This window comes from Pinus tabuliformis, chromosome Q, assembly GCF_031772625.1.
Source record: "Pinus tabuliformis cultivar Carrire ecotype Pingquan chromosome Q, CPIR1, whole genome shotgun sequence".
NCBI classification, from domain to species: domain Eukaryota; kingdom Viridiplantae; phylum Streptophyta; class Pinopsida; order Pinales; family Pinaceae; genus Pinus; species Pinus tabuliformis.
Genome location: NC_142296.1, coordinates 1,017,646,601 through 1,017,671,578, shown reverse-complemented (window position 1 = coordinate 1,017,671,578; position 24,978 = coordinate 1,017,646,601).

Sequence of the window (24,978 nt, the reverse complement as noted above, 5' to 3'; positions counted from 1 at the left end):
GTATAAGCCCAAAAATTTGTAAGAAAGCAACGATAGAGGTAAGAAGTAAAACTTGAATCCTAAACCAATGATATTTGTCAGAAATATCTTCAAAATAGTATCTACCAAAGACACTAACTACAGGGAGACTAGCAATAGAAGGCTCAAGAAAAGGCAAAATCAATCCAAAGGTTAACCAGGTTGAATTGGGATTGTTACTGGATGTACTTGGTAAAGCCACACAGCCAGTGGATGACCCTCAAGTGTATCATCAATTCTGCCAAGAAGATGGTGCCAGCTCTTGCCGATTCTATTTTCTCAGCACAGCTAAAATCTGAACATAGCCAGGTGACTCTTCTCAAATAGACGCTTAATGCGTGCGACTTCAAGGAGAAGATATAGAAGTAGTTAGTAATTTTAATTTTAGATTCAGTTTTAGTTTTAATTTTGTTTTATTTTTTCCCAAAGTGAGGACGGTCATTTAAACCGCATCCTACATTTTGTAATAAGTTATTTTTAGATTTAGTTAGTAGTATTTAAACCCTTCTCATGCATTTAGAGAAGGGTCCTGAAATTTGTCAAAAGCTTATCCTTAGAACATGCACTTTTGTACCCTCTGAGGAGATTTTGATGAATGAATGGAACAGGATTTATCGATATCTACATTTAATATTTGCTACTGATGTTGCACTTATGTACTCTTAGTGGATGTTGGATTAAGAAGAGCTTAGTGGATGTTGGATTAAGAAGAGATAAATCAGTATCACTTGAAGCTCATGAGTAGGACTAGTTATAAATGGTACTTCTATCTCTTAACTATTTTTGCCTTTGTGTTAAAAAGTGATATTCAAGTTCAGTTGTTTATATAGTGATGTGTGAATGCTTGAGTTACCATTTGGCACTTTTGTACGGTGATAGCTATTTATTTATGCTTAATGTATGAATAGCTTATTATGTCATATGCCTTTCACAACTGTTTCGTGTAAATTTTTATACGAAGTGGTTCATCTTTATTGAATTCTTTTCTCATAGTAGTTGAATGATCTTTATTACCAATTGCTATTTGAAATCATTTTAGATCGCATAAAAAAAGGATTACACCCCGGGTTAGTATAGAATTAGATGTTTCTATTTATTAGAATAAAACTTGCACATTATTAGATTAGAATTAGAGCATCTGACTTAGGAAATTTTAGAAGGGAAATATCAATTCTCAACACACATACACATAAATTGGGAAACTGGTCCCATATCCCCAGTCGGACCCACTATACTAAATGGAAAAGGAGCTGCTAACCAAGGTCTGGACTGGGTGGGTATCCCCCTTGTTGTAGACCCAATTTTCAGGGCTTCAACATATTTCGCACTCGAAGGAGGGCAAAAACTGTGAATGACAAGTAAATCCAAATCTAAATACCATTCTTAGAGTAAATCCCCCTCACCATCTCCCCTGACTTCTCCATTACATTTAGAATCTTTAAATCCAGAGTTAGAAGTCGCTGGAGAAACAACTGCTGCTATAAACCCTGACATTTAAGAAAATCTACTATTGAACCTCTTGAAGTTGAATCTTTGATTCACAAACTTCAATAATTTTCTATATCTCCTCAAAAATCTGATAAATCTCAAGGTAGCATGACTTCACAATATAATCCTGCTCATCCTCTTACTAGATTAAAGAGTGAAAAGTTTGGTGTTCAGCCAACTGAGTTACCTCTACCTACAAGGAAGAGAGCAAGGAAATATCCTAAAGGGTCCAATAGTGAGACTCTTTCATCATCATCATCCATCTCAACCTCTTCATCGTGAAGTCAACCATCCACCCCTCCACTTTAGATCATTTTCCATCAACACACCGGCACTACCATATCTTCTTCTCAATCTTCTGGAGTCATAATATCCTCATCTTCTCAACCGCATGGATCATCTTTTGCACTTTCCTCTGTTAGTAGTTCAGTGATGGCTCAATCTCATTGGAATAACCCAGGGGCAGTCTTAATGCCTGCACCCTTGAGTCAGCTACTGGCCCATCCTGAAAAATGGCTACCTAGGTTTAACCCTGAGGCATGCATGCTAGCAGAAGAACATATATATAACTTTATGTTATCCACAAATCTTAATGGAGTTACCAATGAAGATGTTGTTGTTCGACCTTTTCCTTATACTCTGCAAGGAATAGCTGGATCATGGTATTTCTCATTACCATCTGGATCTATTACTAGTTGGGAGATTTTCCAAGAACAATACTTGATTAAGTTTGGTGATGATAGGTCTATAGTGAAACTGATCAATGACCTGTCTAACCTTGGGGCTGAGTCAAAAGAACCTATCAAAGATTTCAATTTACGATTCAATAAAATCTTAAATAAAATTCCTGCTGCTTCCCAGCCTAGCGAAGAAGTGTGAAGTGAATGGTACATTACCGCTTTACCATAAAACATAGCAATCTTTGTTGATAGGGCTAACAAAACAACTTTAGTTGAAAACATGAAAGAAGCAATAGCAGTAGAGAAACATATTATAGCCCTAGAAAAGAAAAATTCTATAGAAGAACAAAAATCCAAAAAGGTTACTTTCAAGGAAGACCCCAAGAAAAAACAATTGAAAGATCCATTCGATTTATAAGGATTGAAAAAAGTTTTGAAAACCATGTCTAACGAGATGGTCAACATTAAGAAACAAGTGGTAGAAACTTCTTCTAAAAAGCCATATAGACCTTTTAAAGAAACTCTTCAACCGATTCCAAACCCCCTAACGCTATTACAAGTGCTGAATCTGAAGAAGAAGAAGCGGAAATCGCTATTGAAGAACATACTGATGAAGAAGAAGTTGTAGAGTTACAAGGTATGTGGGATTTCATCCTCCCAGACGAAGAGAATCAAAAGGCATTCCCAGTTAGTACTCGCAGCAGAAATCAACCTGATCCTCCTCAACCTACCCCTAAGCCAAAAAGTGCAAGCTCGATGACTAAGGATAAAGTCACAGCCAAGGAAACGACACCTAAAGCGACTCAAACCAGCCCAGTCCAAACAGACCCATCAACTCCATCTAAAACACTAATCATTTTGGATGAAATGGAGTATAATATCATAGAAGATATGGAAAAGACTAGGGCCAATATAACTTTTTATGAATTGAGCAAGTTAAAACACCAGCAAAAGATACTTTTGAAAGAATTACATGCTATACCAATTGCACCTTTTCCTGCCGCTGTAATCTCTCAAGCTTCCCATGATATGGGAAGATCTCCAGCTAATGCAATTAATAAAATTGATCCAAACGATATCACCTTAATTGGAGGAAGATAGAGATCTCATACTCCCCCATTTCTTCTTACTTATGAAATTTTCAATAAAAATGTGCATAATTGCTTAGTGGATTCTGGAGCTTCATCGAATATTTTACCAAAATCAATATGTACAAAATTGATCGTTCAACCACAAAAATTAGGTGTACGCATAGTTCAATTAGATCGATCGCAAGTCGAAGTGATTGGCGAATTAAATCAGGTCACCATAAGGTTGTCATCCAACTCAAAGGTATGTCATGTTATCAACATTTTAGTTGCTGATATTCCAGAATTTTATGGCTTAATTCTTAGCAGAGATTGGTTAGAAAAACTTCATGGATACTTTGCAACTGACTAGTCGCACATGTGGCTCTCTTACAATGGTAAACCAAATCAGATAAAAGTTGAGTGGGAAAGACATAATAAATACATAGTAATAGAACTCGAGGGAGAAAATGAACCAGTAGCATATAATTCTAACATCATTGGCAACTATTTAGTAGATTCTTTCCTAGGAAATTTTAATGCTTATACCTCACCTTACTTAGAACATTTTGTTTTATCTCAAATAGAAAATTTCTCTCAAACAGATAGTTCTAAATGTATTAATTTTTAGATAATCTTGTAAATAAATCTTTAGTTTGGAAATTATTTTCTTACAATTCTAAGTCTAACGAAGGAGCAGGAGCAGGATGCGTGTTAATAAATCTAGAGGGAGATAAGACTATGCTAACTTGCAGACTCAAATTTGATTGCACCAAAAATGCAGTAGAATATGAGGCTTTAGTCCAAGGGTTGTACAAATCAATTGGATTAGACGTCAAATATCTTCAAGTTTTCGGAGATTCTAAAATTGTAATCAGACAGGTACGTAATACTATATATTGTTTATTAGGTCATTTAAAACATTACCAATCTTTAGTTCAAGACCTGACTGAACACTTTATAGCATTTAATATTGCATCAATTCCCAGACTCCAGAATGGTAGTGCAGACCTCTTAGCTAATGTAGCTTCCAAGCTCGTTCCTTTAGAAGATTTTAGCCCTGATCAATTTTCAATTGAATTAATTTTTAGACCATCCATTCCTGATAACATTACCAATTGGAGGATTTTCAATGACGATCCTAATATTGTGAGCTTCCTCACATTTGAAGGATCCTACACCAATCAAATAATTAACGAAGACCAACATGACCGAAAATTACAACAAGATAGCACTAACAATGTTATACCAAAGTCAATAGTCAAGTTAGAATATATTTATGATTTGAAAGATCGGTTTAAAAGATCTACCAATTCAAAACTCCGAAGTTCAACATTGAAGTATGAATTAGTAAATCTAGGAACTGATACCAAACCACAGAATATCAATCTAGGCCTTAGTCTAGCTCTTGAAGAAAAATTAGCATATATTCGTCTCTTAAGACAATACAAAAGTGTCTTCGCTTGGAATTACGATGAACTCAAGACGTATGACACATCTATCATCCAACATACTATTCAAATGATGGACAATGAAAAACGTATCCAACAAAAGTTGAGAAAGATCCATCCCAATATAGAAAACCAGATCAAATTTGAACTCAATAAGTTATTGAAAGCCAAAATAATTTTTCCCGTTCGACATTCCAAATGGGTTTCCAATATTGTCCCTGTTAGAAAGAAAAATGGAGACATTAGAATCTGCATTGACTTTTGAAATCTTAACAAAGCCTGCCAAAAGGACAATTTTCCTTTGCCTCCCGTGGAACAAATATTGTAGGCGGTTGTGGGCTCAGAATTGATGTCCTTCTTGGATGGATTCTCAGGATACAATCAAGTGTTGGTACATCCTGATGATGAACTAAAAACCACATTCAGAACTAAATGGGGCACATATGCATATCAAAAGATGCCATTTGGTCTGATTAATGTTGGTGCCACATTTCAAAGAGCCATGGACATCGCATTCAAAAGGTTAGTTAATAAATCAGTGGTAATCTATTTGGATGATATAATTGTATATTCCAAGAAATGAAACAATCATCTTAGAGATTTAAAACAAATCTTCAAACGTTGTCAAAGGTATGGAATTTCACTTAACCTGAAAAAATCTTTTTTCGTATTAAGTGAAGGAAAACTTCTTGGATTCATAGTGTCAAAATCTGGAATTCATATTGATCCTAACAGAATCAAGGAGATTTTTGCAGTACCCCTACCTCACAACAAGAAAGCCTTGCAATTTTTTCTTGGCCAGATTAATTTTGTAAAGAGATTTGTTCCAGATTTTTCAAGAATCGTGTCTCCTTTATAAGCAATGATTAAAAATAACTCAAACTTTAAATGGGGCCAAGATGAACATGAGGCATTCAATCTGATCAAACAAGAAATCATTAATGCTCCATCTTTAGCAACTCCAAAATTTTCCAATCCTTTTACTTTATATACGTTTTCCTCTGATAGGTCATATGCTACAATACTCACTCAATTAAATCAAGAAAAGGCAGAAGCCCCAATTGATTTTTTCAGTTCCAATTTATAAGGGGCTGAGTTGAATTATTCAGATGTGGAGAAACAAGCTTATGCTGTTTTCAAAGCAATGAAATATTTCAGACCTTTTCTACTCAAAACACATATAAAAATCATAGTACCGTTTTCAGCGGTAAGAAATCTTCTAGTACAGAAGGATGTGGGAGAGAAAAGAGCCAATTGGGTTACTGCCTTACAGGAATATGACGTAGAAATCAAACCAGTAAGTATTGTAAAAGGTCAAGGATTTTGTAAAATGTTGGCCGAAGCATCACTGATGTCTGAAATTCCATCTGCAAAGATACAAATGTACGAGGTAAGCCTAAAATATGTTGAGTCATTATACGCTGATATCATTTATTATATAAAGAGTGGATATGCTCCTTCAAACCTCGATCATACCAAGAAAATAGCTCTAAGGTTGAAAGCCAAACAATGTTAGCTCGTGAATGATGTTCTTTTTAGAATAAATTATGATTCTATTCTCTTTAGATGTCTTGGGAAATCTGAAGCTGAAAAAGTCTTGCAGGAACTCCACGACGGGCCAACAGGCAGAAACTACGCTGGAGACGCTACTGCTCATAAAATCTTATGCGCAGGTTATTACTGGCCCACATTATTCAAAGACTCACATAACTACGTGACGAAATGTCAAGTCTTTCAAACTGTTGCTGGGAGGCAAAAGAAACAATCCTTGCCACTGCAACCAATTAACATTGAGCAACCTTTCGATCAGTGGGAATTGGACATAATAGGTGAGATTGTTCCTCAGTCTTCTAAGAAGCATAGATATATCCTTACAGCAACAGATTACTTTACTAAATGGGTAGAAGCAGTTCCACTCAAGATGGCTAATGCTGAAAATATCATCGAGTTCATAGAGCAATTCATAATCACCAGGTTTGGGTTGCCTTCTACTTTAATGTTTGATAATATATCATATTTTTCTGGTAATGCAATGATCGAATTTGCACTCAAAAGAGGTTTCAAACTCAAATACTCTACCAATTATTATCCACAAGGTAATGGGTTAGTTGAATCTACAAATAAGAATTTAATCAGAATCATTAAGCGAACCATTGACCAAAATCATAAAAACTAGCATAAGTCTTTAATATACACTTTATGGGCAGATCGAATAATGCAGAAAGCCTCCATTGGTACATCTCCCTTTAATTTAGTTTATGGGAAAGAAGTGGTTCTTCCAACTCATTTGGCAATTCCCTCATTAGCCTTGGTTCAATATATTGATGAAGCACCAACTTCTTCCTTACAACTAAGGCAACAGGAAATAATAAAGTTATAAGAACAACGAGAACAGACCAAGATAACTCATGCTCATCATCAAGCCTTATTAAAAGCCTCTTTTGATTCTAACATGATATCCAAAAAAGATTTTCGTATGGGAGATCTAGTTTTAAAATGGGACAAGGCTCACGAGGAAAAAGGGAAACATACAAAATTTCAACGAATGTGGTTTGGCCCTTCTCAAATCATAGAAGTCATAGGTCCGTCTAAATTTATGTTACCGGATTTAACAGGAAAAAGAGATTTTTTACCTGTTAACAGTAAGATTCTCAAAAAATATTTTCCATAGGAGATCATTCTTCTATTTTGTAGAATCGTTGTTTTAGTTTCATAATAAAATTGGTTGTATATAGTACATTCGATATTCATGAAAAATACATAAATTTTCTTTTAGATTTTGTTTTTCACTTGTATAAATAGAATTCTTTTTAGAAAATTGATCATTATTATTGAAAGATAAAGTTAAAAACTCTACACCTAGAAATGATACTAGTTTCAACTGTATAAATTTTGATAAAAAATGACTTTTAGTAAAGAAATTGTTTTGCATCAATCCAATGAAAGGTATCAATAATAAAACGAAGATTCTCTATAGAAAAGCTCTTTCCAAAAAACTCTATTATTGTCGTCTACAGCCATCCTAAGGAAACAATGACTTCCTCCCCACCTAGGAAACTACAATGTTCAAGGAATGATCCAATGATACACTTTAACTTAAAGAGTAAGAGGTCTCATCACGAGTCGACTTATCATAATCATAGATATTATGGCTTGCTGACTTTGCCAATACTGCATACCACAATAGGGAAATGCCTCAAGATTGTTGCAATCAAAAGACAAGGGGTCTCATCACGAGCCAGCTTATTCAGCAAAGCTATAAATCAGTGAATGATTGTGTCATAAATTGGCTACCAAACTAAGACATTGTTATTTAAGTGTAAGAAAAAAGAAAAAAAAGAAAATGAAAGCAATAAGTGTGGATATGGATTTCTCTTTGAAAATTGTAAATTTCTCTAAGTACGATATAGGATCATTGCTGGGTAAAAGGTAACTCTATCGAGGCTATAAACACATGTTGGCAGCAAAGGCTCTACCTACGACAAATGAGCATATTCAAAACTGATTTACAGAGAAGGCTTTGTTTTTATCTTTATAAACTATGTAATAACTGATGTAGATACAAGGACTAGCTTGAAGGAGTAAATAATCAAAATTGAAAAAAGAAGAAACAAAATATCATTAATAGGTGAAAGCATAATGTACTTTGTCTTTCTATAATAAAGTTTAATTTCCTGGAATTTTTTTTGTTTTGGAAGTTTAGAAAATTCAAAAGAAAAACAAAGATAACTGGTTCTTCCAAGTGAATCGCCAATTGTTGTGGCTAGCAACAACTCCCCTTATTATTTAGTGTTATTACTAATACTAAATAAGTGGGGACCCTTAGTTAAAATTTAAAAAAATCAATTAGTGCTTGTATTTCCTTTTTTAATAAAACTTACCATCAAAAAACTTAGGAGAAAACCCTTAAAAAATCAAAAAGCCTAAGTTTTATGATAAAATAAGATTATTCCTTAGGAAATATCGCATCACAAAAAGATCATGGACACCCCCTTTGTAAGCCAAATTCTAATATTACGAGATTACAATAAGGGACTACGGACATATATTGCATCGCATGCGTCAAAACACTGCTTACATTCAAAGACTTTAAACTGTCGATATGCGACGACACATATCGCAAATCGCAGGAAACAGATTAATGAAAATTGTCATATGCCACGCTCTCGCGATATCGCGATATTATGATATTGCGATAGAGAAATTATGCGATATTGTGATAAAAGTGGCAAAGTGATAGAATGATTATGCGATAATCTGATATGATGGATTTGCGAGCAAGCAAACGATATGGTGATTCTGCGATGTGCGATCTGCGATGTTGCGATCTATGATATTGTGAAGAAAATCGCAAAATCGCTTCATCGTAGATTTTGCAAGCTCGCGGTTTGAAAAAGTAGTTTCCATAAACCAAGACCTGGTTATGCGCTTTAATGCCAATTAATGAGTTAGTTGCCAGTAATTAATGGAATAGGGTTTCATGCTTATCAAAAAATCATTTCACGTAAGGTGGTGTATTTTATATGTCTTCGGCATTTAAAGCTTTCCCGTCACCTTTCCTTATCATTATTCTCACTTCACTTGTAAATTGCAGGAACGAAGAATAGAGAATGATAGAAAGTAGTACGCAGGATACTATGGGAAAGAAAGGTAAAGCCCCAAGCTCTGAAGAGAAGGAAATGGTGCCCTTGTATACAGACACCGCTTGCAACCGAGATGATGGTATTGGTACCTGGGAAGGCATGTACAATCTACTTGAGGAAGAGAATCTGAGAGTAATGGAGGTCGAGGCTACTGTAGGCTCACATAGTTCTTCCGAGGGATCCCTTACAAAGCCAGCTTGTTCGTTCTTACACCGAATAGTGGCGAGGCCCAAAATCCTTCCATATACGGACATGGTTAAATGGATACTAGACAATGTTGATATAAGAAATAGACAGTTTAAGAATCAGGGTCAAGAACTGATGGAATCATTATTTTTACAAATTTTGAGCTTTATATCTACTAAAATAAAAAGTGCAAAAGGCGAAAAATGCACCAAGGAAGCCCAGATCAAGAAACGGAGGTAGTAATTTCGCATCGCTGAGAAAAACTTCTTGAAAAGGAAGGCTCATGTGGCTCTCTTACAATGGTAAACCAAATCAGATAAAAGTTGAGTGGGAAAGACATAAGAAATACATAGTAATAGAACTCGAGGGAGAAAATGAACCAGTAGCATATAATTCTAACATCATTGGCAACTATTTAGTAGATTCTTTCCTAGGAAATTTTAATGCTTATACCTCACCTTACTTAGAACATTTTGTTTTATCTCAAATAGAAAATTTCTCTCAAACAGATAGTTCTAAATGTATTAATTTTTAGATAATCCTGTAAATAAATCTTTAGTTTGGAAATTATTTTCTTACAATTCTAAGTCTAACGAAGGAGCAGGAGCAGGATGCGTGTTAATAAATCTAGAGGGAGATAAGACTATGCTAACTTGCAGACTCAAATTTGATTGCACCAAAAATGCAGTAGAATATGAGGCTTTAGTCCAAGGGTTGTACAAATCAATTGGATTAGACGTCAAATATCTTCAAGTTTTCGGAGATTCTAAAATTGTAATCAGACAGGTACGTAATACTATATATTGTTTATTAGGTCATTTAAAACATTACCAATCTTTAGTTCAAGACCTAACTGAACACTTTATAGCATTTAATATTGCATCAATTCCCAGACTCCAGAATGGTAGTGCAGACCTCTTAGCTAATGTAGCTTCCAAGCTCGTTCCTTTAGAAGATTTTAGCCCTGATCGATTTTCAATTGAATTAATTTTTAGACCATCCATTCCTGATAACATTACCAATTGGAGGATTTTCAATGATGATCCTAATATTGTGAGTTTCCTCACATTTGAAGGATCCTACACCAATCAAATAATTAACGAAGACCAACATGACCGAAAATTACAACAAGATAGCACTAACAATGTTATACCAAAGTCAATAGTCAAGTTAGAATATATTTATGATTTGAAAGATCGGTTTAAAAGATCTACCAGTTCAAAACTCCGAAGTTCAACATTGAAGTATGAATTAGTAAATCTAGGAACTGATACCAAACCACAAAATATCAATCTAGGCCTTAGTCTAGCTCTTGAAGAAAAATTAGCATATATTCGTCTCTTAAGACAATACAAAAGTGTCTTCGCTTGGAATTACGATGAACTCAAAACGTATGACACATCTATCATCCAACATACTATTCAAATGATGGACAATGAAAAACGTATCCAACAAAAGTTGAGAAATATCCATCCCAATATAGAAAACCAGATCAAATTTGAACTCAATAAGTTATTGAAAGCCAAAATAATTTTTCCCGTTCGACATTCCAAATGGGTTTCCAATATTGTCCCTGTTAGAAATAAAAATGGAGACATTAGAATCTGCATTGACTTTTGAAATCTTAACAAAGCCTGCCAAAAGGACAATTTTCCTTTGCCTCCAATGGAACAAATATTGTAGGCGGTCGTGGGCTCAGAATTGATGTCCTTCTTGGATGGATTCTCAGGATACAATCAAGTGTTGGTACATCCTGATGATGAACTAAAAACCACATTCAGAACTAAATGGGGCACATATGCATATCAAAAGATGCCATTTGGTCTGATTAATGTTGGTGCCACATTTCAAAGAGCCATGGACATCGCATTCAAAAGGTTAGTTAATAAATCAGTGGTAATCTATTTGGATGATATAATTGTATATTCCAAGAAATGAAATAATCATCTTAGAAATTTAAAACAAATCTTCAAACGCTGTCAAAGGTATGGAATTTCACTTAACCTGAAAAAATATTTTTTCGTATTAAGTGAAGGAAAACTTCTTGGATTCATAGTGTCAAAATCTGGAATTCATATTGATCCTAACAGAATCAAGGAGATTTTTGCAGTACCCCTACCTCACAACAAGAAAGCCTTGCAATTTTTTCTTGGCCAGATTAATTTTGTAAAGAGATTTGTTCCAGATTTTTCAAGAATCGTGTCTCCTTTATAAGCAATGATTAAAAATAACTCAAACTTTAAATGGGACCAAGATGAACATGAGGCATTCAATCTGATCAAACAAGAAATCATTAATGCTCCATCTTTAGCAACTCCAAAATTTTCCAATCCTTTTACTTTATATACGTTTTCCTCTGATAGGTCATATGCTGCAATACTCACTCAATTAAATCAAGAAAAGGCAGAAGCCCCAATTGATTTTTTCAGTTCCAATTTATAAGGGGCTGAGTTGAATTATTCAGATGTGGAGAAACAAGCTTATGCTGTTTTCAAAGCAATGAAATATTTCAGACCTTTTCTACTCAAAACACATATAAAAATCATAGTACCGTTTTCAGCGGTAAGAAATCTTCTAGTACAGAAGGATGTGGGAGAGAAAAGAGCCAATTGGGTTACTGCCTTATAGGAATATGACGTAGAAATCAAACCAGTAAGTATTGTAAAAGGTCAAGGATTTGTAAAATGTTGGCCGAAGCATCACTGATGTCTGAAATTCCATCTGCAAAGATACAAATGTACGAGGTAAGCCTAAAATATGTTGAGTCATTATACGCTGATATCATTTATTATATAAAGAGTGGATATGCTCCTTCAAACCTCGATCATACCAAGAAAATAGCTCTAAGGTTGAAAGCCAAACAATGTTAGCTCGTGAATGATGTTCTTTTTAGAATAAATTATGATTCTATTCTCCTTAGATGTCTTGAGAAATCTGAAGCTGAAAAAGTCTTGCAGGAACTCCACGACGGGCTAGCAGGCAGAAACTACGCTGGAGACGCTACTGCTCATAAAATCTTATGCGCAGGTTATTACTGGCCCACATTATTCAAAGACTCACATAACTACGTGACGAAATGTCAATTCTTTCAAACTGTTGCTGGGAGACAAAAGAAACCATCCTTGCCACTGCAACGAATTAACATTGAGCAGCCTTTCGATCAGTGGGAATTGGACATAATAGGTGAGATTGTTCCTCAGTCTTCTACGAAGCATAGATATATCCTTACAGCAACAGATTACTTTACTAAATGGGTAGAAGCAGTTCCACTCGAGATGGCTAATGCTGAAAATATCATCGAGTTCATAGAGCAATTCATAATCACCAGGTTTGGGTTGCCTTCTACTTTAATGTTTGATAATATATCATATTTTTCTGGTAATGCAATGATCGAATTTGCACTCAAAAGAGGTTTCAAACTCAAATACTCTACCAATTATTATCCACAAGGTAATGGGTTAGTTGAATCTACAAATAAGAATTTAATCAGAATCATTAAGCGAACCATTGACCAAAATCATAAAAACTGGCATAAGTCTTTAATATACACTTTATGGGCAGATCGAATAATGCAGAAAGCCTCCATTGGTACATCTCCCTTTAATTTAGTTTATGGGAAAGAAGTGGTTCTTCCAACTCATTTGGCAATTCCCTCATTAGCCTTGGTTCAATATATTGATGAAGCACCAACTTCTTCCTTACAACTAAGGCAACAGGAAATAATAAAGTTATAAGAACAACGAGAACAGACCAAGATAACTCACGCTCATCATCAAGCCTTATTAAAAGCCTCTTTTGATTCTAACATGATATCCAAAAAAGATTTTCGTATGGGAGATCTAGTTTTAAAATGGGACAAGGCTCACGAGGAAAAAGGGAAACATACAAAATTTCAACGAATGTGGTTTGGCCCTTCTCAAATCATAGAAGTCATAGGTCCGTCTAAATTTATGTTACAAGATTTAACAGGAAAAAGAGATTTTTTACCTGTTAACAGTAAGATTCTCAAAAAATATTTTCCATAGGAGATCATTCTTCTATTTTGTAGAATCGTTGTTTTAGTTTCATAATAAAACTGGTTGTATATAGTTACATTCGATATTCATGAAAAATACACAAATTCTCTTTTAGATTTTGTTTTTCACTTGTATAAATAGAATTCTTTTTAGAAAATTGATCATTATTATTGAAAGATAAAGTTAAAAACTCTACACCTAGAAATGATACTAGTTTCAACTGTATAAATTTTGATAAAAAATGACTTTTAGTAAAGAAATTGTTTTGCATCAATCCAATGAAAGGTATCAATAATAAAACGAAGATTCTCTATAGAAAAGCTCTTTCCAAAAAACTCTATTATTGTCGTCTACAGCCATCCTAAGGAAACAATGACTTCCTCCCCACCTAGGAAACTACAATGTTCAGGGAATGATCCAATGATACACTTTAACTTAAAGAGTAAGAGGTCTCATCACGAGCCGACTTATCATAATCATAGATATTATGGCTTGCTGACTTTGCCAATACTGCATACCACAACAGGGAAATGCCTCAAGATTGTTGCAATCAAAAGACAAGGGGTCTCATCATGAGCCAGCTTATTCAGCAAAGCTATAAATCAGTGAATGATTGTGTCATAAATTGGCTACCAAACTAAGACATTGTTATTTAAGTGTAAGAAAAAAGAAAAAAAAGAAAATGAAAGAAATAAGTGTGGATATGGATTTCTCTTTGAAAATTGTAAATTTCTCTAAGTACGATATAGGATCATTGCTGGGTAAAAGGTAACTCTATCGAGGCTATAAACACCTGTTGGCAGCAAAGGCTCTACCTACGACAAATGAGCATATTCAAAACTGATTTACAGAGAAGGCTTTGTTTTTATCTTTATAAACTATGTAATAACTGATGTAGATACAAGGACTAGCTTGAAGGAGTAAATAATCAAAATTGAAAAAAGAAGAAACAAAATATCATTAATAGGTGAAAGCATAATGTACTTTGTCTTTCTATAATAAAGTTTAATTTCCTGGAAATTTTTTTGTTTTGGAAGTTTAGAAAATTCAAAAGAAAAACAAAGATAACTGGTTCTTCCAAGTGAATCGCCAATTGTTGTGGCTAGCAACAACTCCCCTTATTATTTAGTGTTATTACTAATACTAAATAAGTGGGGACCCTTAGTTAAAATTTAAAAAAATCAATTAGTGCTTGTATTTCCTTTTTTAATAAAACTTACCATCAAAAAACTTAGGAGAAAACCCTTAAAAAATCAAAAAGCCTAAGTTTTATGATAAAATAAGATTATTCCTTAGGAAATATCGCATCACAAAAAGATCATGGACACCCCCTTTGTAAGCCAAATTCTAATATTGCGAGATTACAATAAGGGACTACGGACATATATTGCATCGCATGTGTCAAAACACTGCTTACATTCAAAGACTTTAAACTTTCGATATGCGACGACACATATCGCAAATCGCAGGAAACAGATTAATGAAAATTGTCATATGCCACGCTCTCGCGATATTATGATATTGCGATAGAGAAATTATGCGATATTGTGATAAAAGCGGCAAAGTGATAGAATGATTATGCGATAATCTGATATGATGGATTTGCGAGCAAGCAAACGATATGGTGATTCTGCGATGTGCGATCTGCGATGTTGCGATCTACGATATTGCGAAGAAAATCGCAAAATCGCTTCATCGTAGATTTTGCAAGCTCGCGGTTTGAAAAAGTAGTTTCCATAAACCAAGACCTGGTTATGCGCTTTAATGCCAATTAATGAGTTAGTTGCCAGTAATTAATGGAATAGGGTTTCATGCTTATCAAAAAATCATTTCACGTAAGGTGGTGTATTTTATATGTCTTCGGCATTTAAAGCTTTCCCGTCACCTTTCCTTATCATTATTCTCACTTCACTTGTAAATTGCAGGAACGAAGAATAGAGAATGATAGAAAGTAGTACGCAGGATACTATGGGAAAGAAAGGTAAAGCCCCAAGCTCTGAAGAGAAGGAAATGGTGCCCTTGTATACAGACACCGCTTGCAACCGAGATGATGGTATTGGTACCTGGGAAGGCATGTACAATCTACTTGAGGAAGAGAATCCGAGAGTAATGGAGGTCGAGGCTACTGTAGGCTCACATAGTTCTTCCGAGGGATCCCTTACAAAGCCAGCTTGTTCGTTCTTACACCGAATAGTGGCGAGGCCCAAAATCCTTCCATATACGGACATGGTTAAATGGATACTAGACAATGTTGATATAAGAAATAGACAGTTTAAGAATCAGGGTCAAGAACTGATGGAATCATTATTTTTACAAATTTTGAGCTTTATATCTACTAAAATAAAAAGTGCAAAAGGCGAAAAATGCACCAAGGAAGCCCAGATCAAGAAACGGAGGTAGTAATTTCACATCGCTGAGAAAAACTTCTTGAAAAGGAAGGCTCATAATTTCTCAGTCACCTATAAGCCCAAAAATTTGTAAGAAAGCAACGACAGAGGTAAGAAGTAAAACTTGAATCCTAAACCAATGATATTTGTTAGAAATATCTTCAAAATAGTATCTACCGAAGACACAACAACTATAGGCAGACTAGAAATAGAAGGCTGAAGAAAAGGCAGAATCAATCCAAAGGTTAACCAAGTTGAATTGGGATTGTTACTGGATGTACTTGGTAAAGCCACACAGCCAGTGGATGACCCTCAAGTGTATCATCAATTCTGCCGAGAAGATGGTGCCAACTCTTGCCGATTCTCTTTTCTCAGCACAACTAAAATCAGAAGCCGACCAACCAACTCTTCTCAAACAGATTCTTAACGCGTGAAACTTCAAGGAGCACATAGAGAAGTAGTTAGTAATTTTAATTTTATATTCAGTTTTAATTTTAATTTAGTTTTATTTTTGCCCAAAGTGAGGACGGTCATTTAATCCGCATCCTAAATTTTTGTAAGAAGTTATTTTTAGATTTAGTTAGTAGTATTTAAACCCTTCTCATGCATTTAGAGAAGGGTCCTGAAATTTGTCAAAAACTTATCCCTAGAACATGCACTTTTGTACCCTCTGAGGAGGTTTTGATGAATGAATGGAACATGATTTATTGATATCTGCATTTAATATCTGCTATTGATGTTGCACTTTTTTACTCTTAGTGGACGTTGGATTAAGAAGAGATAAATCATTATCGCTTGAAGCTCATGAGTAGGACTAGTTATAAATGGTACTTCTATCTCTTAAATATTTCTGCCTTTGTGTTAAAAAGTGATATTCAAGTTTAGTTGTTTATATATTGATGTGTGAATGGTTGAGTTATCATTTCGCACTTTTGTACGGTGATAGCTATTTATTTATGCTTAATGTATGAATAGCTTATTATGCGATATGCCTTTCACAACTGTTTCGTCTAAATTTTTATACGAAGTGGTTCATCTTTATTGAATTCTTTTCTCATAGTAGTTGAATGATCTTTATTACCAATTGTTATTTGAAATCATTTTAGATCGCATAACATAAGGATTACACCTCGTGTTAGTGTAGAATTAGATGTTTCTGTTTATTAGAATAAAACTTGCACATTATTAGATTAGAATTAGAGCATCTCACTTAGGAACTTTTAGAAGGGAAATATCAATTATCCACACACATACACATAAATTGGGAAACTAGTCCCATATCCCCAGTCAGACCCACCATACCAAATGGAAAAGGAGCTGCTAACCAAGGTCTGGACTGGGTGGGTATCCCCCTTGTTGTAGACCCGATTTTCGGGGCTTCAACAAGTTCTAATGGGCTCTTTTAAGGCAGTCTTTCTACAAATGAAACTAGAATTTTTTGCCCACCTAACACTTGTGTGGTGCCCCTATGGGTGAGGATAATTTGTTCTTGTGTTCTTTCATGACCATATCCCTCCACTGCTACTGCTGCATGGAGGAACCCTTTGCTAGGGTCATGGATGTGGTGACAATCTTCCCCTTACTTTGGGAGTGAACCAGACAGAAAATGAATTTCCTAGTCTAGGAGATGAGCTTGCTGCCTTTCTTAGCAGTGATCAAAGAGGTGGTAGTAAGTGGGGCTACCTCTAGTATCCTGTATAATGAATTACACAAAGAAATAATGACAACGTGAGGCCCTGACTCATACACAACATGTCGCCTCCACAAGTATGGTTGGCCTAATAATACATCACAAACATCGAGAGGTGTAACATCACACAATACCTCGTCTGTGAAGGGCTTGATGATATAAGGAAAGGGACATTGCTAGCAGACTCAGAGATCTCGTCCTTCATAAAACCACCTGATATTGTATGGCTGCAAGCATGGTGTAGTCAGTATGCCCAACTGCTTCACAACCTCTACTGAAATGAGGTTCTTCTGACTCCCACTATCAACAATGGATTGTAGCGGCAAACCCTTCACCCACACCTGTGAGTGGAAAAGACGCTCCCCTTCCTCTACATTTTGGGGTCATTCTTCTGGATCTTGGTGATGGAAAAATGGGCATTGGGCTCCACGTCAATCATCTGCTTCCCTTTGCCATTCCCCTTGTCAGGTTTTGACTCGGGGTCAGAACATACATCTGATTTTGAAGCCTTCAATTCTGCCACCAGCAACTGCTTGGTCCAACACTCACTTTTGTTGTGAGTGGGGCTCTTATGGAACTCACACCACTTTCTTGTGTCCTTCTTCAACTTCATGGTGTTGTTCTTTTCTTGTGGCTTCGATGGGTTGTCTTGGGTCACCCCACCTTGTCTTTGTCCTTTAATCTTTAGATTCGTAGATCGAAAGTCTCTCTTCTTCTGTTTGAACTTTTGCTCGATTTTGACAACGTATCAGTACACTGTCCAAAGGGAAGAGCTATTCAGGAATGCCATCTCTTCCTGGATGTATCTTTGTAGGCAACAACGGTATTTGAGTACGAGATGCAGCTCAGTATCTTTGATACCTAACTATGTGCAAAGGGTATGAAAAATGTTTGTGAACTCTAGTGCATCTTGGTTATGTCCCTGCCGCAGCATGGTCCACTTTATGTATTTGTCCTCATAGATTTTGACAGTGTAGTACTACTCCTTGATGGCATCCTGGAAGGAGTTTCAAGTGGTTGCAGATGAGAACAGTGAGTTTGTACTTTCATCCTTCTGCTCATAGTAGGTTTCCCACTAGTCCTTGACATCAGGGGTTGCTTTGAGAAGAGCAAAAACAATCTTTTCTAGACTCAAAAATTCATGAACAGAAAAATAACCCTCTAGCAGATTTAACCATTTATCTATGACATTTGTGTCAATCTAACCCTCGAATATGGGGATTTCAAAATTAACTTATACCTTAAAGGGTGTGGCATTTCCAGAGTAGCTACTGGAAGCTGATGCATCGCCTCTGGGTAGCTACTGAAGGATTTAGGCAAAGTTGTTCATCACCACATTCCTTTGTCACTCAAGGGCTTCTTGGAGAAAGATTTTGATAGGATCACCTGCCCCCTCATCTTTCTTTTCATCTGCCATAGGAGGTCGTCGGACGAGGCTAGTCTTGCAAAGGTTCGATGAGTTCAAGCCCTAACTCCTTATATCCTGACATCACTGGGGACATGCAAAGAAAAACAGAGAAAGAGCAGACTATTATGATACCACTGATTTGGATTTAAACAAGAATGAAACAAATTACAAAGATAATCATAAACATAGAGATGCAGCAGAAATAATACTTCATTTCATTAATGTAAAGTACTGAAATACATTTACAAATAGAAACAAAAATAAACCAGCTAGGGTGATGGTAGCTTATCTCTGAGAAGAGATGTGGCGGCTACATGCCTCTGAACTATGTTACAATGAGGCTCAAAGGCCTATTTATTGTTGAGAAACAATGGAAAACCCTAAACATCCAAAAAACCTAAGCCTAGAAGATGAAGCGCCAAACTGTGGGCCCCATGTGGGCCGGATAAGTCGTTCTTGCAGACAAGACTAACCTCCCTAGTATCTAATAATATCTAGCGACAAGCAAACCAAACAAATTCTATCTTTCTATAAATATGCAATTTATAAATAAAGGAAAACAAGTGTTTTAAGCCTACTTTGGGTCCAGTGAAAGTTTGTAGAAGCCACGCTCCGTTGATCCAAATGAGCTCCCTTGTAAAGAATCTGTAAACACAAACAAGAACACACATTAAATACCACCTGAAAAGCCAATATAATAAAGCGTATTTATCATGATGATCAAGGAATTCATGAAACAAATCACATAAGACAATTTGTTGAGAAAAATGAATCTGATTGTATTAACTTTAATCAAATAAGAGCTTTACAACCTTCGTGCCTTGATGCTGTACAAGCTCCTCCCAGGGTCCAACAAGAATCTCCTCTACTTTGACAAGTTTCGCTCTCTTCCCAATGAAGCCAAAAGGTATGTAATCTCTCCTCTCAAGCTTAACTAGGAAGTATCAATTCCAATAGCATTTACCCTAAAAAATGTTCAGCTTCTAACCTTCCTAGCAACCAGCCCAATGGCTTAATTTATAGTGCAATGGAAGGAAGTTACTAGGTCCTCCTTCAAAGGGATAAGCTCCTCTCTTCAAGGGATTAGCTCCTTTAGTTTTGGGATGCATGAACCACCTATGAGTGAACCATCCACGTCAAGGTTCCTTCTAGAATCATCTAGAGTTAATCCAAAGTGAGTTTTTAAGAATAAACTTGCGCCTTTTTGACTTTCATAGGCATTTGCGCCCACTCCTTTAGAGACCGAGCGGGTAGGTCTGTAGGTAACATGACCATGGGGTGTGGGACTGCAGGTAATAATAGTAAGAGAAAGTGCAGAACCAGAGCTTTATTGATTTTTAAGGACTTTCTCTCATTTTCAAAGCTTGACATGAAGAGCTGAGGTTTGAGACTTGCTAAGGAGGATAGTATGAATGATGATAGACCCATACTGACTGCAAATAGTCATGGTGACAATATTTTGTGTAACAGATTGCCCCCTAAAGTGCGAAGTCTATAGTAGATGAGGATTTCATTTATCATCTAAGAAGAGTGAAGTACTTTATCATTTCGAGGATCATCTTGTGGAGAGCATGGTTGGAACCTGTAAAAACATTCAATGCAAAATATATATATATGAGATCATATCATCGCTGAGGTAGGCATTCCCATACTCAGATCAAAACTGACTAGAAAACTAACTACTGCTCTGATATAGGAATGATCTTGTAATACATCACAGGTATAGACACATGTAGACACAGTATGGACATAGCCATCTGTTTATGAATAGTCCACTGTATAATGAATACAAAATTCCTCGCGGCCTGGATGGTGGAAACTAGATCCAGGGTCTTGATTTCTACTTCCCGAAATAGTACGATTCTATCCATGTGAATGAATGTGTCGAAGTCGAACATGATAGAAACGACTTGATTAACAGTCAATGATGTAAGCTATTAACAAGTGTGAGAGAAACCACCAGTAATGTCAATGGCTCTCAAAGTACTCAGTACAATCCATGAAATGTGAATAGATGTGTTGACGTCGAACATGTCACGGAATCCTTTGATCAAAGGTCAATGATGCAACCTATCGTCGAAGGCAAGAAACCTACCATTGAGGCATGCAAATCCCAAGGTACCGATGATTACTAGATCATCTTTCTAGGTAATGAGCTGAAGTCGATGAAAAGCAATCCGTTGTAGGCAAGCCCACAACACGAAATCATAGATCAAGTTTGAAGAAATTTAGTTGCAAGGACTGAATCAGTGATGGTCAAGATGGATGATAGATATTTTGCAGATGAATGGTTTATTTGCACTGACCTCTTGAACACATAACGACACAGCAGATGGTTTGGTGACAATTGACCCAAAGTTAATACCTAGAAATCAGCTGAAGACTTTCAATATGGTTTGATCAACTGTTAGGCAAAGGATTTCCCAACCCAAGTGAATAAAAGTGTCGTGTTCAAGAGTGGTTACAAAGTATGACAAACAGGCTCATTTTTCTCTCTTTTCCCCCACCATTTCTGGCAAGTACCTCTTTATTTTTGACAAGCTTTAGGAGGATAACATTTTCTTGATTATAAGCTCATCCTTCAGATGAGTCCAACTTAGTTTAAATTCGAACCCTAAGAAGGAGTGGTCCGCTCCTGTTTGTAAATGAACAGGTCCTTTACTGTTAAATTTTAACGAGTCCAGTGTAGGAGAAGCTCGGCTTTTTTCAATTTTAGAGAGTCTGAAAAAACTTAAGAAGACTCCATGGTTCTCCTTTTTCATAAATTTGTGTCTCCCAAGCCCGAAAAAGTATAAAATAATACTTGAGAGAATGGCTTGATCATTACGACCAAGGAGTGCTTTTCATAATTAGTGCCTCTGATCCAAAAAAGTAAAAAAGCGATCAATGACATGTCGCTTTATAACCAATATTGAATTTGAAATAACAAAAATCCGGCAATCTTTTGATGTTTTTACAGTCAGAAAAGGGCTGTAAGTGGACCGTCTTTTCAATTCTGCTTTAACAAGCTTAAAAAGAAAAACTCAACAATATTTTCAAATTTTAGGAGTCAAAAAAGAGCTTAAAGGTGACTCTAATGTTTTTTGTCAAAAATGATCAATTTTTCCTGAAAAATCCGTTATCCTGCACAAAAACTCAAACATTACCCATACCGGTTTAAAATGGATAAAAATGCTTCAAAAGTTACCTCTTTAAAGTGAAAAATATACAAATTAGAAACTCATTTATTCAAAAAAGCTTATAAAAAGGGCTTTTGTAAATTCATTTTTACAGTTTGACTTCAGAGTGAGAAAAGAGAGCTTTTGGTCAGAAACTTCCTGTGAAGATTGCGGAAAATCCGTCCATTGGAATCGAATGTCGTCTCCTCCAGGTAATCCACATCATCATACTCTTTCATTTCATCCATTTGAAAATAATTTTTAGGGATTTATTTTGTTTTTTAGGAAATTTTTTAGGTTAAAACCCGCGCGCGGGGGTCTGCAGCCCGGCTTTTTTCGTAAAAGGAAAAAAGTCATGGGTCTACACCTACCATGAAGGAAAAGTGTGGACCCATGCACTATCTCTAACAGAGAGGGTGCGGTCCTTGTAGCAAAGGTTTTTAAACCTAAATTTTTGAAATTCCACCCAAAAATTTTGATTTTAGATATCCTAATCCGCCTTTTTATTGAATGTATGGTATAAATCATGCTTGATTGGCGAGAACAGGAGCAGGAGGATGTAGATCTCACCGCAATTAATCATCAACCTTCAATTGATGCATTGAAGGCATGCCATTTTTACAAATTCTGGGCCATACTTGGCATGAGGGCCCAGGTGGAATTTTTGCAGTGGCTGGTAGACAGGTGGAATATACAAGACCAATGCTTCTTTATAGGTGGACACAAGCTCGAAATGGGGCCAGAATAAATTTACTTTCTGACTAGTTTTCCTAAGAGAGGTGAACATTTGACTCTATTGGGGACTAGGCCACGTGGCCAGTTTGTCGATAGCCTCCGGCTAGAGTTCTGTAACAACCAAACTAGAGACAAAGGGATTGATATCAGAACCATATCCCTTCCTGAGCTCAAATTGATTCTATTTACTGTTACCAGGCTCGGCAAAAGCGCAGCACTACATATAGCCACTAGTTCCCAAATGCAAATTGCAGTAGACTACTTTCGAGGCACCATCTTCAACTGGTGCGATGCTGTGTTGGCTAACATAAAAGGCCAACTGACTAGATCAAAGAACGGACAACTGAAGACCTTTGGATATGTTGCTTTAGTTGTGATCTTTGGTCTGGAGAGGGTCCCGGTGTCGGTCCCACAGCATCTTACCGTTGGAGCTAGACTTCCCCGAGAGCCCAAACTGATGCATTGGGTTGCAGTTATGGCCCGTCATCCTGAGGAGGGAACAGAAGTCGTTCGATTTACTCCTGAGTATTTTCATTGGTTGGAGAACCAAGTATTTTCTATTCAAGACTTTCCTTATGCTAGGGTAGATTATCGTCGTGACCCAGACATGGCTCTTCAACCAGGAGAGCAATTGGATGACTCAGGTAAAATCATTTTCAACATTTTCTAATCAATTTTATTTTATTTATTTTATTTTATTTATTTATTTATTTTTATCTCGTCCCAAGATTGATAGTAAAAGTTTCAAATGCAGATGTAGGTCCACGGAGACCAGCCACTCTCCAGCCCTATGAGAGGAAACAACCAGCTGCAGCAGCACCAGCCCCACAGGACGAATCTACAGAGACCTTGATTGAATTGGAGAGTCATCTAGAGCGTTTGACAGCAGACATTCCGAAAACCAGCACAGATGAAATTCCTCTTAGGCTACAACACTATGTGATTTGGGTCCCAGGACCTTTCAAGAGGTTCCTTTGTAGGGTGGCCCGTACAGTGGTTTCTTATCGTGATCATCTCCAGTGATAGGATGATCGCCTGCTGTAGACTCATATGACATTTTTTTCTTTTTGTACTATCATTTTTGCCGATCATAAGGTGCCTTTCAACCTATGATCAAAGATGATGTATATTTGACACACTTCTATGTTATACTATATCACTATTACCGTCTTATCTTGTAAAACATGTTATGGAATATTTTTAAATTTACTTGTATGATTATTGCAAATGTCTACTTAACATTCGAGAAGCAATCACATTTGCTAATGTATTTAAATATCTTGGAATATGCTGATATTCAATATAGTCAAATTCACGTTCCAAGATATGAACTGTCAAAAATAATCTCAATAATACTGGATTTCTAACCTCACTGTCAAACTCCGAATCCCAAATGAGATGGATTCAGATAATAACTCAATCACTGCACTATACTCTGCAATGTTGTTTGTTGTTTGACTGAGGCTTACCCCATGCATAGATACCAACTCATCAGAGGGTGAATAAATAACCCAAGCTGCGAAAGAAATGTTCTATGTATTACGACAAGCACCATCAGCAAAACCAATGTATGTTTGGAGAGACGTCGACATCTGCAATATCAAGAGTAAAATCAAGATAAGCAGGAATAATGACAAAAAAAACTCTCTAATCTAAGCACACTTTTTAATCTAAAACACACCAGCTAGAAAGAAAACTAACCTAACTAAAAAATCTCCACACCCAGATTTAAGCATAATATCTCTTCAGGTAAAGACCATTTCTGGGTTTACCTAAAGAGACCCCGTCAAAGTCTACCAATTCATAGGCCCCTTTTGTCAGCTTTCGCTTAAAAACATAAGGACCATGCCACATGGGTACAAATTTTCCAGTGCCTAATTTATCATTTTCTTGATCGTACAATAAGACTAGGTCTCCTTTCAAAAAATTACGAGGGGTAACATTTCGATCATACTGAGCTTTAATACGTTTGGCATGAGTTTCGATTGCTAATGCAACATCACGTCGATTCTCATCTAGCTGAGCCAAGTACAACAAACATTTTTCCTTTT